General features: G+C 41.9%; 1 long non-coding RNA gene across 1 annotated transcript; it reads right to left on the reverse strand.

Moving 5' to 3' along the window:
• Positions 1–78: 78 nt before the first annotated feature.
• LOC310754683 lies at positions 79–13,789 on the reverse strand. Its single transcript, XR_014543955.1, has 3 exons — positions 12,981–13,789; positions 10,545–10,788; positions 79–303 (listed from the first exon to the last, which is right to left on the reverse strand). It is a non-coding gene; the product is annotated as an uncharacterized lncRNA (long non-coding RNA).
• Positions 13,790–18,587: the final 4,798 nt, after the last annotated feature.

Here is an 18,587-nt window from a genome sequence, read left to right on the forward strand (position 1 = left end):
CATGGCAAAATATTCAGGGCCCCTTGAGACTACCTACAAAATAATGACAGTCTGGAAGAATCCTTCATTCTTCTGCAACTGAGTTTATTATTATTTTATGAACAAATGCAATACTAATCAGGCAATCTAAGTTATGTAACATGGTCATGTTCACACACAAAACCAAATCCACTTAGGAAAATTACTTGATTCTAATCGCCATTGCTAGCTGCGATGGAGACGCCATCTCTCCTATTCATTTTGACAAGTCAAGCTTAATTGTTTTCAGTATTCTGTCACTGGGATTGTTGATTTTAAAAAGGCCTGTGGATTGAAAGTGGCATTAACACATTAGCTAAAGGTTAGTTGTTTTAATGGTCGCATATTCAGAACTGTGTTGCATGCCTTCCAGCCTCATTACCACAGGAGGCTGCAATACTGGTCAAAAAGGAAAGAATGAGCTAAATAACACAGCCAAAAAAATACGCCTAGGATTTTGATGGAAAACAATTTGTTATTTTATATTTAACTGCAATAACTGATTGCAATGGAGCCTTCTTTTCCCACACACCAATCTGTTTATCTCATCTATTGGGAATTGGTTGCTCTACAAATAAAAGCTAAAGTTCTGAAGTCAGTAAACATAAATTCCATAAGTAAAGTCATAAGGTGTTTGACAGAACTCATGGGAGAAATAATACCCTGCCTAATGTATATTTACTCAGAAATTAATCCCACAGAGTTAAATGGATTGTTCCATTCATGCTTCCATGATTGCAAACAAACAAAACTTGAGCTTCCCTTATGCTGGAAAGCCCTTAGTAGCAGACATTATGTAGACCAGGGGTGAGGAACCTCAAGTCCAGGGGACGATTGCAGCCTTCCAGGGCTCTCTATCTAGCCCAGTGTTTCCCAAACTTGGATCTCCAGCTGTTTTGGGACTACAATTCCCATCATCCCTGACCAAAAACAGCTGGAGACCCAAGTTTGGGAAACACGGATCTAGCTCTTGAGGTTCTCCAAAAGGCACTCGCATACACAGATCCTACAACTTGCCTAACCTATTCCATGCTTGCTCCTCATGCTTGTGTCTGGCTGGAATGTGTCTTTGAACAGTAGCATAGTGTCAAATTCAGAAGTACAGCATCCCTTTGTGAAAGCCATGCCCCCTTACACAGCCACACCCCTTCTAAGCTTATACAACCTTATAATATACAATATTATCAAAAATATACAATAATTATTAATTTAAGGACACATTGCAGCAATCAACACAGATCTCCATGTCCTGTTATTTTGTGTACACAAACATCAGCAAATGATTTAGAGTGCTCCAATAGCTTTTGGAGTAATTATAATTATTTATTATTTATATGCTGCCCATCTGACTGGGTTGCCCTAGCCACTCTGGGCAGCTTCCGATAAATTAAAACATCAAACACAGTAAAACATCAAACACTAAAAACTTCCTCATATAGGGCTGCCTTCAGATGTCTTATAAAAGACAGATAGTTGTTTATTTCCTTGACATCTGACGGGAGTGCGGGTGTAAGTAGTGAGAAGGCCCTCTGCCTGGTTCCCTGTAACCTCACTTCTTGCACTGAGGGAACCATCAGAAGGCCCTCTGATCTGGGCCTCAGTGTCTAGGCTGAACAATGCAAGTGGAGAGGGTCCTTCAGGAGTGACTCCAAGTTGTGTTTTCCTTGGAAATCCATTATACATAAAAGAACCTGCACATCATTCTCTTGAAATGGAAGCACCTTGTGTTCTCAGTGCTCCTAGATGCTTAGCTTTGTAGCATGCAGGAAAATTGTCCTTTGATGTTCTTCCCACATATTTTCTCCAGAGTGACCCTAGGAGCCAATCCTCAGGGGCTGACTCACCTCCCTTCACTCTGATCAGCTCAAATCAGGGCAAAGGGTGAGAAAACTTCCCAGTAACTAAAAAGCTTTCATGTTAATTAGAGAGTTCTAGGATGCTGGAGGCAGGGGCCCTGCTGCAGAAATAGTAGCAAGTCTTTGACCCCTGCAAGCCCAGACCACTACATTTCTGCTTTTTATTCCCTAGATGGAGAGAGGTATGTGGAGTGAGGGTGTAGAAACCTCTAACCTTTGCATGGCTGCAATGTAGCATACTGTATAAAGTTAAAAGCTGTGTGCATAGTTCCACCCAAATAATAATAATAATAATAATAATAATAATAATAATAATAATTGATTATTTATACTCATCTGCCTAAGTTTCCCCAGCCACTCTGGGCGGCTTCCAACAAAATATTAAAAATACAATAAAACACCAGACATTAAAAACTTCCCTAAACAGGGCTGCCTTCAGATGCCTCTGGTCCTATGCCTTACTGGACTATGGTCCCTAAAGTATTGCCCATGAAGGAATGTGGCCCTAAGATTGCAAATGGTTCCCCACTTCTGAAGCAGAACCTCTCCTTAATATCATAAATAATATATCTAGGGACAGGGAAAGCTCTGCCACTGGGCAGAGAAGAAGTGGTGTTGGAAGACAGAGCTGAGTGTGCTCTGATCACTTCCCTAACCTAGCTTGCCACCCTTAGGTGTGTGGGCGGGGGACACACTGTTAAGCCTGTGAAAGTATTGGGGGCATTTCCATGCATTGCTTGTTATTTCCAGGAGAAGGATCAAGAATGACAAACCTCCCAAATGGTCTAATTCCATGTCCCAGTGATCTTCAAAGGGGACATCTCAAACTTTTCCCTTCTTAAAGCAGGAGTTATGAGCAAAGCAACAGTGTATAGGAATGTCATGGAAGGCATAGGTAATGCAGTCCCCAAATGCAAATGTGCACTTACTAAGCTGTTTATATATATATATATATATATATATATATATATATATATGTATAGCAATTATTAAAATCTTTCCTTTCACACCAGTTTCCAGAAGGCATTATGAAAACAGACCAACGCTCTTCTTGTGTATTCCCCTTCAAAAGACAGAAGACAAGTTTGATCTGTTCTAAAAACATTCCACATTTAAATTGCAAATACAAATGCAAAAAAGAGAGATTTCTCTGTTTTTTGTTTTTGTAGGTTTACAGTTTATTTCAACATTGTTATTCCCCTTTCATCCTCTGCACCCACAATATAGATGATAAAAGAAACACCCTACTTTAAAGTCAAGAGCTAGCTTTGCTCAGTTCAGTTAAGGTTTAATTTTTGAACCCTTTTCATGATTAACAGAGAGCCTACCGGGAAAAAGCCTTTTGAAATTGCTTTCTTGAAGCTGTAAACTTGTTGCAGTTGGAGAAATCTATCACATGAGTCTTTTCCATATCCTTCCCTGTGACTGATAGCTGAAGACCACATGTGGTTCACAGAATGCTGAGTTGTATATATGAGAAAATAGCTATTAAAAAAAGAAAGAAAACAAACAACAACCCCCCCAAAAAAAGTCTGGGATGAAATGTCAACAATTTAACAACATTAACTGTCTAATGGTTTTCATGAATAAAACACATAAGTAAGATATAAATCCTTTAAGGTGGTGGGGGAGGGAGCAACTGCAGGTGATATGTCTTATCCATAAGAAGAAGGATTGACTGTTAACCACAATGGGAACATGCCCTCCAATGCAACACAGGCCAAATCTGGAGCACCATTTTCTGGATCCAAAATCCTGTGTGAGGGCACATGACCTGCATGAGATCATGAACCTGGAAAAAGCCCTCTTTTGGGCACAGCGCAGAAAACCATGTGTTTTGGGGGCAAAATCATAGACCCAGAAAAGTGGGTTTTTTCAGGTGAGATCTTGGCTTGAAATCGTGTGAGAGCAAGGCACCCAAAATGGCCACTGTGCTCTCACCGGGGGGGGGGGGGCGGGGGGCGTATGGGATGTCCCAGTTTTTCTAGGGCAGTTGATGGGTATGTGGGAATAGTAGCTCTGTCAGGGGAATAGAGGTCTCCTAACAACTCTAAGCGCCCTTAACTAACCACAGCTCCCAAATTTCTTTAGGAGAAGCCATGACTGTTTAAAGAGCCATGATAGATCTTTAAAGGTACTGTGCAGATGAGTCGTCTCTGTCTGTCTGTCTGTCTGTCTGTCTGTCTCATGTGTGTGTGTGTGTGTGAGAGAGAGAGAGAGAGAATGCTGAATAATATAAAATGATAATCTCTCTCTCTCTCTCTGTCTGCCTCTTAGTACAACACTTGGATATTTAAATGTCTAAAAAAAAAAATTCAGATATATAAATAATGGTACCATTTAAATGTCCTAGCAACTTTTACAATGCTTTTCATTAGCTCAATTTTTAAACCTCAATATACCAGGATCTGCACAAGCCAACAACTCTACTCTGAGGAACAAATAGTTTTGTTTTGTTTTTACATTATTGTTTGCTCAAGCAGTCAAGTTTCAGCCTTCTCTGTTGCATGTTCTCATGCAACATGTGCTCAGCTGATGTAAAAAATAATAATGTTGCAAAAAGTGATGACTTCAAAGGAAATGGTAATAGGAAAGGGACCACTAATTGCTGCGATGGAAAAGAGCATGGGGTGATTATGACGACAGGCCTCCCTTTTGCTGACCACATCTCTTCCCTCACAAAGGGTCACCTACCTAGATAATAAGTAAGTCTTATGTAAGTAGAACTGGCATGAGACTGGCATTTCCATCTATCACAGATGAAACTCAAACTTAAGTCACTGGAGACCAATCATGTTTTGAAAAGGCCAATCCATCATTCCTTGTTACTCTGGGAAAGTGTGGTCATTTCAGAGGTTTCTGCAGAAGTAAACCTGAAGCAGAGAGAAGAAATCATTCTAACTGGGGTGGGGAGATTCCTTTCCAACCCTGATTATAGTGGTGCCAGCCTTTGTGTCTACACTTATGTGGCAGGCAATTTTTCTTGGAGACCAGCATTGCGTGATCTTGACTAGAGTTGTGCATTTAGACCATATATCACCAGATTTTAGATAATATGACTGGCTGCTGGTCCCCTTCTGGGAAGAATTGAAAGTGCTGGTTTTAATATTTCGTTACACACTCATTGTGATTTTCTCCAATTAATTGCTCTACCCTTCTCAACTTGATAAAAGCAGGGGTGGGAGTGATGTGTGCTCACTTTGCGGAGCGCTTAAATAATATTTTGTATTTTTTTAAAGGACACTCATTACATTCCTATTCGGGAATCTCTCCTTGCCATGCCCACTTCCCAGGCTACATCATTCACTGGTCATGCTTTGTTTCCTCAAGTGGTTTTGCCGAACTGAAATATGTCATTGAACTGTGATAATGCCCTTTGATTACCTGGTTGGAGAGAGATGCACGAAAAAAACTTCTGGATTTTGCATGGGTGAAATGCAGCCAGCCGTGTGAAGGTCAGAGTCATATCCACTGCTCCTCACACTTTGACCTCTGCTCCCACTCCTAGGAACTTCCTGCTCCTAGGAGCTTACTCATTATGGGATGTGGCTCTTGGGCTGGGGAGGAAAAGGTGTTGGGAGCCACCTCTGCATCTGCTCAATCCAATTGATAACCCAAGTGCGAGGCCACTAAGAGAACAGGATGCTGGATGAGATGTGCCATCAGCCTGATCTAGCAGGCTCTTCTTATGATCTTAGGTATCTGGCTGGCCAGGTAGTCAGAGCCAAGGAATGCACACAGATGGAGATTAAAGTGGCAGCTGGCTGCACTTTTTAGGAGAGTCCCAAGCCAAGTGAGAGAAAGCAGGGAGAATGGATAGCTTGTGGAGAGAGGTGAGAGGAAGGTGAAGATTGAAGAGTAAAAATAGAAAAAGAAAGTGGGGAAAGGGGAAGGGGAAACAAGATAGTAACAAAGAGGGAGAAGGGGAGAAAACGAGGAAAAAAGAGTGAGCAGTGTGAGACAAAGAATGGCAGAGGGGGAAGCTGGTGGGAAGAAGGGGAGGAACAGGCATGGCAGGACTTGGTAAGGAAAGTCTAGAGGGGCAGGGAACCTCCAGTGGCAAGCTTAGGGGAGGTGAGAAGGGATTCCCTAAGGTAGAAACCTGTGGGAGAGTAACAAGAAATGCTTACTTGAGGTAACAAAATGTAGGCAGACAGGACTTCCGGGGTGGCGCCATCGGCAATGGCGGACTCCCTCTGAACTGGAGGGACCAGCTCCGCGCGAAACGGGTCTTTTCCGCTACGGCGAAGCGGGGACCCGTTAAAAAACCACAGGCGGATGAAGCCTGTGACCATGGGACTCAGCGGCCACCTTTAGCGCCCCCCCCAACCCGCAAAGGAACCCATAAACGGGCTCCGAAGCGAAGAGGGGGGTGTGGCGCGGTGCTGTGAGTCTACTGCTTTTTCCGTGGAGCGAAGCTGCATAGCCATTGCCGGAGATCGCTGCCTTTTTCCTGGGACAATTTGGCATCTAAAGAATCACCCGTGAGTACTTAAAACTTGAACAATTGGACTTCAAATAAGGATTGGCCAGTAGAGAGGAATTGGACTTAAAATTTACTTCAATTTGGTACTGAAACGGGAAGGTCTAAACAGGAAGTCAGCCTTCCATTTCTTTGTAGTCAGAATAAAGCAAAGATAACGTAACTAGAGCATAGAAATTCACCTTTAAAGGACTGGCTTTCATCATTTAAAATCGTGGAACCCCCTTTCGGTAGCAGGAGAAGAAGGGGGACCTCTTTTTGGATTGTCTAAACCTGCAGAAGTGAGTTTAAAGTAAGGTAACTTTCCACCGTCCTGATCCTGGAGCGGAGTGTCAGGACTGACGTTTGAAGCTCATTGACCAGAGACAAATGTTTCTGACAGATAGTTAAAAGAAAAGTAACATAGTGACTCCATTGTTTCCTTTCGCATTTCAAAGGAACAAATATTGACTGAATATTTTAAAAAAGAAACTTTGTTGTTATTGTTCTTAAAAGAAAGAATAAACAAGTTGTCCCCCTAGAGGGAGACTGTGAAATTGTTACAGATTACAATTGTGGGAAAGGACTTGTGACCTTGCAGGACAATGTTTTCAGAAGCTCTGTTGGGTGCTTTCTGTAAAATAAATGCGCTATTGGATCAGCTAAGCCAGAAGACGGACTTGATGACTAATGCGACCAGAAATTTTGAACAGGCAGTAGGAAACTACATGGAGCCTACCCAGGAACTAAAACAGGAGTGTGCTATGACAGCACAGAAGAGAGAAGAGGATACTGCTGAATCCTGGGTGTCAGAAATGGAGGGAGCTGCGGCCCTGCAGGATCATGAGCCTTTGGATTTGATAAATGAATTTGGAAAAAACCAGACTTGGAAAGATAAAGTTAGGTTTGGTTTGGAAATGGGGGGTTGGAATGACCCTCCCATGCCAGGATGTTTGGACTTTCTGAGTCTGGTAATGGGCCGTCAGATGTTTGGAGCTGTGGGGGCTTTTAATTTTGGGGGGAATCTGAAACAGGTGTTTAAATATCACATGGAGTTTAGTCTGGACTATGGAAATGGGGCTGATCTGTTGAAAAGGGTCAAAAATATTACTAAGCTGGAGTTCCTACGAGTGGAAGGAAAATATGAAGAAGAGCCGCGGAAGGGACAGGGAAGAGACTTGAGGGCCTCAGATATAAGGACACCAGGTTAATGCACTAGATAAATGGGACAAAAAGGACTGAAAAAATCCGGAACCAGGAGGAAGGGACGCTGGATGAAGATTGGATTGTTTTATTTGTTTTTCTTTTATCATTAGGACTGCTTTAAAATAATTGATGAATGCTAGAAAAATGTTGAAATGAAACTACTTGGTTCTAGTAAAAATGTTTAAAGAATTAGGTTAATGGTATGGTTATGAGAAGTCGGTAAAAATAAGATTTAAGTTTTAAGTTTCAAGGTTTGCTATAAGACAAGATGAAAATAGATTAAGATAATGTAAGGACAAAATATTATGAATTATGGATAGGATTTGCTGTGATAATTATTAACCAGGATACAAGAAAGGGGAGGAGGAGGAGGTCAAAGAAAGAAGGTAATGAAAGTTAAAAACTTGAGAATGATGGATGTATTTTTTCTTTTTATTTTTCTGTTTTGTCTTTTTTTCTGTTTTTTCTTTTTTATAATTTTAAAAAAATCTTTAATAAATATTATTTTTTAAAAAAATGTAGGCAGACAGGATAAATGGTGATAAGAATACCTAGGTTTGTGAAAGTAAATGGCTCATCTGAAAGTGAGAGACACTCTACAGTTCTGATTATCCCTGGGACTCACGGAGGGGGCACAAGGTTTTTCACACCTTCGTTTGTGCACATAAACCTTCACATGGAATGTCAGGTTTACATGTTAGCATGGTGCATATGATGGAGAACATTCTATCACATGAGATGGCAGAAAGTATATTATCTGGGCCTTGGGGGCCAGGTACTGTTGTCTGGATTACTACAGTGCAATAGCCATATAGGAGCTCAAAGTCTGGTTCAGCAGCAAGAGAGTTATAGGACCTCAAATACATTCAATGTGGAATCCCCACTGCCTTTGATCCCTCACTGCTGCTGCTGCTGCTGCTGCTGCTGAGGAATGCCTTTTTGAATAGTGGGAAATGAGGCGTGCATGTTAATTTCCAAGGAATTTGAGAGTTCTTTGTTCCAGCTTAGCACTAAGAGCAAGTAATCCATGGGTGATGCAAATGGGGGGGGGGAATAAAATGAGGTGAGGGAGATGAAAAACTGCAGCAAGAAATACACAGAGAGAAGCCATTATTCAATGATGATATGGAATTTTGAGCACACCAAGGAAGAAACTACATCAATGATGATGAGCAGGGCTGTCCCACCCATGCGGAGAGGTGAAGTAGTGGCCTCAGAGCAGCAGGTTCCAGGCAGCTGGAAGGGATGGCAGATCCAGACTCAAAATTGCACACCTCCTATGCTTCTAAGCCTCCTCCCCCTCCTCTGCTTGCCTGCCATGTGTGCATGAGTTCAAAGATGCTTTGGCTTTTCCTGACCTCTTTGTTGCTTCCCTGAGGACAGCCTCAGGGAAAGATTTGTTGTGGGGAGACTGCTGTACTTTTGAGGACTCCCCACATGATTTTGAGTTCTTAATTATATAGGGATCCTCCACAAATATAGCAAGCTGATTGCTGCAGGTGTCCACCCTTCAACACATGAATAATGGTGGGGCTAGATGTATAGACAAGGGACAAGGGGCCCAGCCAGAAAGTTCTGATCATGTTGGGTAAGTGAGAGCCCAACTAGGGCATCCTTCTCCCTAATATGCCAATATTCCAGTAAAATGGGAGGAGGGACCTGACTTGCAGCCCTCCAGACATCCATCACCCTGACTAGTAGTGATGATGGTTAGGGTTTATGAGAAATGGAGTGGACATAGAGTGTCACACTATGGAATGTGCAGCTACAGGAGGCAATGATGGCCAGCAGCTTGGATGACTTTAAAAGAGGAATGGACGATTCATGGAGGATCAATAGCTCCTAGCAATGGTGGCTATCCTCTGCCTCCAAGGTCAGGTAGGTAGTAATGATTTGGGATACCAGTTGCTGAAAACCACAGAGGGGGAGAGTGCTTGAGTCCTGATAGTTGGTTTCCCACAAGCATCTGGTTGGCCACTATGAAAATGGGAGGCTAGATGAGCCATTGGCTTGATCCCTCAAGCTCTTGTTAGGTTCCCTAAACCCCACAGTTAAAGAAGTGACAATCCCTCCCTGCAAGACAGTGGTAAAAATGTAAACTCCATTTTCACAGTGGGATAATATTTTCAGGAAATTGGAGCTGAAAAACAAGTCCAACCTTAGTCTGAAGTATGTGCTGCCTGATTTGGAACCCTAACAACATTCTTGCCAATGTTCAGTCCAATTCTGCTATGGTTGAAACAGAGCAGCACTGACAGCCAATTCCTTCACATCAAGAGTAGACTCCAGATGTTATTGGACTCCAGATGTTGTTGGGCTCAATTCTCATTAATCCCAGCCAGCACTGACAATGGCTAGGGATGACAGGTGTTGGAGTCCAACAACCTCTGGAAAGCACTACTTTGGTTACTGCTGCCATCATTTTCTCTGTACTTATTCTGAACCTAGCAATGAACATGAATTCTGCACCTTGACGTAGCTGTGTGGGTCAGCTCTCCTCTCCCAGTTTAACTGGGGCTTCTTGAACATTTTGTTTTGCTTTTGTTCCGCAGTACTGTACATGCCACTTTGAGTATGTTAACTCGAGCCAAGTGGGAATGTCAGGGGGCTGGAACAGTCAGTTGGTGCCTTCCCTGCAGAAATCAAATGTGTCATCTCAACGGCACTTTCTGTTTCAGAGAGCCTGAAGAGAAATCGTCTTGATTTCACTTTCATACTGCAGTCTTCATATGAACTCAGCTGCTGGGCCATTTGCAGTTTTAGAGCTATTTCCTTTGCTTTGGGTCAACATAATATTTGTGGAAAAAATTAAGAGAGAGAACTAATGCATGACAATGTGGAATGTATATATAAATAGGAAAATGCCAGAAATTATGAAGGGGGTGGACAGAGTTCAGGTATATTGCCAGGGATTTGGGGGGGTGCAATGCATCTTTTCCGCCCTCTCTGCACTGAGGCGCATTTCCCATCCCCATGAGACTACAGTTACCAACTGTGCTTACCCTTTCAAGCCATGATCTTTAGGCTCTTTCGATGTTCTGCTCTCACCATAGGAAAAGGAATTCCAATTAAGCTTTAAAGTTGAGACCTCCTTGAGGGTCAGGCAGCTGAGCGAAGGAAGCGGTGAGTTGAAATCTCAGTTTCGGCTTGGTTTCCCAGGAGACAACTTTCTGCAAGGCTAGCTTAGCAGAGGAGTCAGTAACGCGTGCACACACACACACACACACACACACACACCTGGTTTTGCTTTGAAGCAAAAGATGAGGGAAATAAAATGGAACTTAGAGTTTAAACATATTTGAAGGTCAGAAATAATACATATGGTGAGGGAAGCGATTGGCTCTGAAGTTTCACAAGGTCCCTGGAAGAATGGTGTCAACAACTTCTATGATATGGCTTTAATGTGCACCGAGGAATACTGTATATTTCTTTCCAGTGTTTACTGCTGTTTTGGGTGGGTGGCATTAGGAGCAAGAGAAAATGCAGCAAACCTTGGGTTTGAATCAATTTCTCATCACAATTACATTAAGAAGGCTAAGCTCCTGCACAAGCAATGGGAAGTGAAGGCAGTGCATTGTAGTCTAGCTACAGCTATAGGATCCTGACTGCACTCTTGACTGCCTCTCTAGCATGACACTGTTCTCTGGCTCAGTAGAGTACAGGCAAAACTACTCCAAGGGAACTGCATATGTGCTGCAGTGTCCATGTATACATTGATGTTTGTGAGTTAGCTCCTGTGTCAAGGAAGATGCTAACAAACATAATGATAATAAATTCATATTCCACATTGTGAAAACGGGCTTCCCAGTAGTTTACAAGTATACAGGACAATTACAAAAATGTTGATATTATTTTTTTGTACTTAAAATACACCATAAAGCATTAAAATGTAAGCACCCATAATAAAATATGAAATGAAACAATCTGATTAAAAAAGTAAAAAAATAAAACAGGAGACCCAGATGGAGAGGGAATGACCCAGATGGAGGGGGAATGCCAGTGTAAGCAGGAGTCTCTTCAAAAGCTGGGGGAATGCCAGTACAGATAGGGTTTCTCATATGAGCTAGCCCACCTTCTCCCATTGGTTGCAGAGTTGTGAAATGGGAAAGCACCATCTCTATGGCTGCACTTAGATTACAAGGCTCCACGTTTGGAGAAAAACTCTGGTACCACCACAAATATGGTCAGGCAATGTCAGGTCTAACCCTGGTGGTGGTGGTGAATGAAGGGCACTAACCACAGCTTGAGTCTTCCATTTTAGGGGCATTTGCATCTGCATTTGTGGCTGATTCCTTTATTTTCCCAAAATGCAATGTGCCAGATGTACATTATGGATAGCACACACACAGAGTGACTCAAAAACATATGGCAAGAATATCTTCTTAAATAAAAAGGAAGCAAAGTCAGATCAGACAAAGTGATCACAGGAGAATGATTCTAGGTAACAGGTACTGTAGAATAACAATATCATAATACTCTGATGTCAAAATTCATCACTAGGTTTCGTCTGTAATTATGGCCAGGCAACATCTCACATGTGATGGGGTTGAACTAAAGCAGAAGTAGAGAGCCTGTCTGGCCCTCAGGATCCTCCCAATGCTATATCCCTCATGTTGGTCCAGGAAGAAATAGATAAAGAAGGAGAATTCCCCAGATGCCAAGATCCAGGTTTGGGATAATTACTCTTAGGTGAGAGAACCCCAACATAGATTTAAAGTCACATGATAAGTAAAGGAAAGTGTGGGAATACAGGCTCTTAGACTATCATATACTCTTTAAAGTGAGTTCCAAAGTTTTCCTCTTCCCCTTAACATACAAAAAGACATGTTTGGTAAGTTAAAAATGGTTTACTTACAAACTCTCCAAAGGTCTGATTCATATGCTTTTCCATACAACATTTAGGAAAAAGTTGCACATGCAGTAAAACTTAGTTAAAAACTGGTGAAAGTTCCTACATTATTGGTTTGGAACTCAAGAGTGGTCTCCTATGTTTTAGTCCAACACTTTAACAAAATATTACATCTCTTATTATGTGCATCATTTTATTTGTATCTGAGAGGTAACCTTTGTTGTTCCTTTTATACTGTCAACCTTTTTTTTGCTTTATACTAGTCAGATGACTATATGCAAATACATTTGACCTGATTTAGGGATTGTGTCTTCCACAATATCCCTGTCTCCCCAACCCCCCAGATGCAAAAGACAGAAAACAGAGGTCCAGCAACTGCTATTGAGAAGCATTACTGCCTCCAACCATGAAGGCAGAGCATAGCTATCGTGATTAGTAGCCATTGGCAGCTGTCTTCTCCATGAATTTGTCTAATCCCATGTTAAAGCCATCTATGCATAATGCTTCAGTTATTTGGATATGGTGTGGAACTGAATCTGGTACAGATGTGCACGTAAAGCATGTGCTCTAGGAATGAACAGTGTCCTACCTCTTAAGACGACTTATACTAAAAGATAATGAATGAAGAGTCCCAACTTTTCTTGAACATTGCTGCAGTTTCTCTGCATGAATGGCAATCCAGCAAGTAGAGCGGGGGGGGGGGGGGAATCATCAAAGATCTGTCTCCTCCCTTTCCTCTCCTTTTCAGAGAACATTATCTAAGAGATTTAAAGTGATCAATAATTCAGAGAAAAACAACAGAAGAAGAGCTAAATTGCTTTCAGTATCCTCTCAACGCCAAGGCGTGTGTGCGGCAGCAGGTGACAATGGTGAAAATTCAGAGAAACAAGACCAACTCGAGCAGACGGAAGTCTCCTTTCATGCTTCCGAAGGAGAGCAGCACAGTGTTCTGACTCAGTGTGTCCTCATGTTACCTCATTATGCCTGGAAATTCCATCTGTCTCAGGAGAGCTTGTTTCATCCTTCCACCCCCTTGGCATTCCCCCTCCATTGCAACCTCCTCAAGTGCGCAATGCTGTTGCTTCTGGCGCTTGGCCTCTGTCGCCTTCTTTTTCAACTTCCCCATCAAACAGCTGTTGTTGGAGAGGGGGAAACAGCCTTGTGGTTCAAGGCATCACATGCAATTAGACTTCAGCTGTGGAAGATGTGATGCTGGACTATTATCAAGACACCTGAGAGACAGGATGCAAATCAAAGAAAGGTATAGCTAGAGAGGCCCTGAGAAAAAGCAACTTATCCAAAGTAAATCAATCATACGACATGGCACAGATTTTCTGATTCCCACCCCACCTCAATTATTGGAAAGGAATGTCCAGGATAATGTATGTCACTGAAAGCATAAGGGATAAGGCTGCATGAAGGATCTCCTGAAGGACACCAGAGAGGACCTTCTCTCTAGCCAATTCTTTCCCAAACTGGGGCCCTCCACATGCTGTTGGACTACAGCTACTAGTGTACTGGCTAATTTGGAAGTTCATGTTCTCTTCACGATAATCACACCTATGCTCTTCACAGTCACACACCCTTCTAAGCTTATACAATAATCTTATAACTATACAGCAGTAATAATTAGGGCTGTGTTGCAATGATCAGTGCAGATCTCCATGTGCTGCCTTTCACCCAGATCTACTATTTTCTGTGCTGCATTTTCCTTGAAGTTCCATTGATTTCCTTTTCAAAATTTTCATTTAATCTGTTTTTATTGTATTCTATGAAGAAAAGTTTCAATAAAATAAAATTGAAAACACTGCTCCTAAGTTATCAGACGTCCCCTCTGATCTCTGAGATATATTTTCTGGCATTTGTTTGTAGCCACTTGTATTTAATTACTGCATGTTGGACTGGCACTAAAGACAGAGGAGACAGTCGTTTAGTTTGGCAACCTATTTATATACAGTGTGTAGGAGAGAGAGAGTGTGTGTGTTTGTATCACATATATTTTCTTTTTCCAATGGCTTTCACTTTTTTAGCTGTTGGTAGTAATGCAGCAGTTCTTTGTCCAAGGTCCATAAAAAGCTTGAACTAAATGACCTTTTCTGACATTCAACAAACAAACCCATGACAAAGGCCAATTCCATGCCAGGCAACATTACAAAAAGGGGTTTAAAATAAAACTGTTGATATCATAATGTAGTTCTAAAGCTCTATGACAAGGCCACACTTGCCATAGCATGCGTGGTTCTGGTTTTCTCACTGCAAAAAGGATATTGTACCGCTGAGTTGCGCTGAGTCCCATGAACATTCTGCCACAGTGCCCATGATGACTATGTTTTACCTTCCCTGATGGAGGCAGTATGCTTCTGAATACCAGTTGCTGGGAATCACAATTGGGGAGAGTTGCTGCTGGTGGTCCTACTTTCAGACTTCAGTAGCTGACCACTGTGAGAACAGGATGCTGGTCTAGATGGCAGCAGGCTCTTCTTAGGTTTTTATAACACTGTTGTTGTTGTTTTGGATACAAGTGCAGAAAGATAAGGCAATGCCACCATGGCTTTGTTCTGCTTCTGCTGTGGGAGGCAGTACTCTTCTGAATACCTGTGATTGGCAATTCCAAGTGACAAGCTATCCTGTTGAGTTCATGTCCTGCTTGTGGACTTCCCATTGAGTCATCTGGGCTACTGTCAGAATAGGATGCTGGACTAGAGATGTTGTTGTTGTTTAGTCATTTAGTCATGTCCGACTCTTCGTGACCCCTTGGACCAGAGCACACCAGGCACTCCTGTCTTCCACTGCCTCCCGCAGTTTGGTCAAACTCATGCTGGTAGCAACGAGAACACTGTCCAACTATCTTGTCCTCTGTCGTCCCCTCCATCTTTCCCAACATCTTTTCCAGGGAGTCTTCTCTTCTCATGAGGTGGCCAAAGTATTGGAGTCTCAGCTTCAGGATCTGTCCTTCCAGTGAGCACTCAGGGCTGATTTCCTTAAGAATGGAGGACTAGAGGTGTGCCTTTGATCAAAACATGATCATTTTATCTGAACCAATTCTCTGTGTGTGTGTGCGCGCGCACGCGTGCGTGCGCGCATGTGTTCCACACATTGTTCTACTTTAATTGGTCTAGATACAGCACTTTAGGTATTGGGGATTTTTAATTAAAATTGTGTGAGTCTGTGGAAAAACCATAAATTGTACCTTTTGGGTTGTTTTTCACTTTTCAAGAATCTCTGCCTTTGTTCACCAAGCTCATGGGCCTAATTAGAGATTAATTAAAGTTTCTTGTTGCTGTGTGGAAATTGTCTCATTTGTCTCTGTACAGGAGCAGAGATAGTATTTTAAAGAGATAGTAACAAAACAAAACAAAAAATATCCGACCACTACTCTCCGGCTTCCTATAAGCCTATGCTTTTCCTATTCTCCTGTACCTTTATTTGACTCAGATCCTTCCTTTGTTCTGTCAGTTTGATATTTCTGCTCTCATGTCACTTGATCTATTGACTCATTTGAAGAAAATGACATAATTTTTTTCTCCTTATCTCCATAGCTGCTGCTTTTGCAGAATTTTCAAGTATGTAAGTAAAGATGGATTGGCAACAACATTTATTTACCATACTGGCCTGAATATAAGCCGCACCCGCAAATAAGCCACATCTTTAAAATTCGGGGGGGGGGGCAGAGACAATATCTGACTATGGATACCATTCCCCTGCACTCCCGGGCTGTTTCCTGGGGGGGGGGGAAAGCCACACTGTTCTGCCGGCGGCCTTCCCCCTTCTTTCTGGCGGCTTGGGGGAGGTTTGGGGGAGTGGCAGTGGGCTGGACGCCATTGCCCTGCACTCCTGGGCTGCTTCCTGGGGATGGGGAGCCACGCCACTTTGCTGGCGGTGTAAGGACTTTTACTTTTCACAGTCGGAATTTTGGGGGAAAGGTGCAGCTTATATTCAGGCCAATACGGTATTCCACTTGGAAAACCAGTTGGAACAAGGTGGAAGATTCCATTTGCCAATGTGAGCTTAGTGGGACTTACTTTTGAGTAGACATGCTTAGCAGGAGAGACAGGCTTCAGATTTATGAGATATATTCCCTGCCTTGCAGGTCCTTTCCCATCTTTACTTTTGAATTAGTCCTCAGGTTCTAACTCACTAAGATTGCAAGAGAGAACTACTCTGTATTCTGTTTGAGGCTTTCTTTAAAAAAGGTATTCTCATTATGATGCTGCTCATGTGCATTTCCCCCAGAATTCACTTTTGTTTTCCATTTGTGCAGAGTTTCTTCCTCCTCCACCACCTGCTGACCTACAGCTGAAGGGAAGCAGGAGATACTTTTCATTGTAAAAAATTAAGGATCAGCATGCTTTCTGCTTTACACCTATGTAGAAATGCACAGAAGCCATTAACCCCAAAGACCTTGTATAGTGTAATGGCTTGAAGATTGAGCTATGAGTCAGGAAAAACTTGCTTTGAATTTAACCTCCACTGCCATGAACTCAGTAAATGGCTTCAAGCAAGCCACACTTCTGGCAAGCCTTATGCCTCCAGTTTGCTATATGGGGATAGTAATTGTGATCAATGTGGGAGATAAGCACATTCCATTCTTTAGAAAAATGTGTATTTTATGCAAAATTGCATACAGATGTGTATATTGGGAGAAATTTTTAGTAAAACGCTGAGTAAAATTTGCATAAAGAGAGAGAGATTTTTTCTTTTAAGTAAACTGATGCAGAAATGTAGTGAAAGGAGCTTAAGATTAAAAATGTGAGAAATGGAGAGAAACCAAGATTTGTCCATCTGTAGCGGGCACCATCTTGTCATTTAACTCAGGCAGCAAAATGTCTTGGGTCAGTTCTGGGGTTTGGGGATGAGAAAGCTGGAGGGCTAAGAAAAAAAGGAAGCCATGCTAGGAAAGGGATGCTCAGAACTGGCAAAGAGCAGAAGAGAGAAAGCAACAGTGAGGGATCTGAAAGGCGAAAGAAAATAATGTGAGAGGATAAAAAGTAAGTGCAGCCTGTAGCTGCAGAAGTGAGTGACATTGAAATTCTCAAACGAATCTACGCTAATCTTTAATTTTTAACAGCACTATATGGATGACAAATTTGGTTCAGTTTGCATTTAAAGGCAATTTTACTTTACCCACACTTTCCAAGACTATAAGCAAAGCACAGCAAAGGTTTCCTTCAAAAGCCATACTTCTCTGAATTTTGCAGTGCAGTTCTCCAGCCATACAATGTTTGCAAAAATGTATTTAGTCAGGTTAATGTGCATAAAAATGCATATATTGGTGAAAATAGCACAGGGAAATGCATTGCATTAGGGGAGTCTGCATACTGGGCAAAACTGAACAAAAATGTAGTATAAATTTTCATGAAGACTAAAAATAAATGACAAAATGCTGTGGAAATATAGAAAACTGAATTCAAGATGGCGTGGGGGGAGAAAACGAGAGAAACTAAAATCAGTATATTAGCTCATTTGTTCCCAAACTTGTCCAGGCCACCACCACCCTGAATCCAAAACCCATTGCCAGTGCCCACTAACCTATAAACAGCATTATGCAGCATAGCAGTTTACACAAGCCACAAAGGAATGCAACACAAGAAAATTCAAAATAGTAACAATTAAATTGCACAATCATTCAAAATTCAATTTAAATTATTTGGTTTAATTAATTTGACAAAATTGAATTAACGTGATGCCAGCTTTCCAATGACTGATAGTCACTTCCAGCATACCCATTGCCCCTTTCCTCTCAGCGCTTCCTCCTAGGTAATCCCACCATCCCAAGGGAGTGGTACCACCTACTTTGGAAAACACTGGATCATCCCATCCCCAGTTAACACATAACAAATGCAGCTTCTGGAATGTGAAACAAAACCTTCAGATCTGGTAAGGATTTCTATTCTTGCCACAAGTCTACAAATCACACATCTTCATTTCATTATATTATTACATAAGCATAATTCATTTTTATTGATCTGGGCATGCTGGTGACCTAGTTTTATGGCTCTTTATGCTTAATGCACCCAGCAGCAGTTTTCATACATGTTGCTTCTCCATTTTGTTTGTTTGTTTGTTAGAGATTTCTTCCTATCTCCCCCCCTCGCAAATGAAGTAAAAATAAAATCTAGTTGTCACAGCAACAGCAAACATACACCTTCTACATTGTTCATACTGAAGAGTGATTTTAAAAGCCAGGTCCTCTCCC

The sequence above is a fragment of the Podarcis filfolensis genome (assembly GCF_964270895.1).
Source record: "Podarcis filfolensis genome assembly, chromosome: Z".
In the NCBI taxonomy this organism is placed as follows: Eukaryota; Metazoa; Chordata; class Lepidosauria; order Squamata; family Lacertidae; genus Podarcis; species Podarcis filfolensis.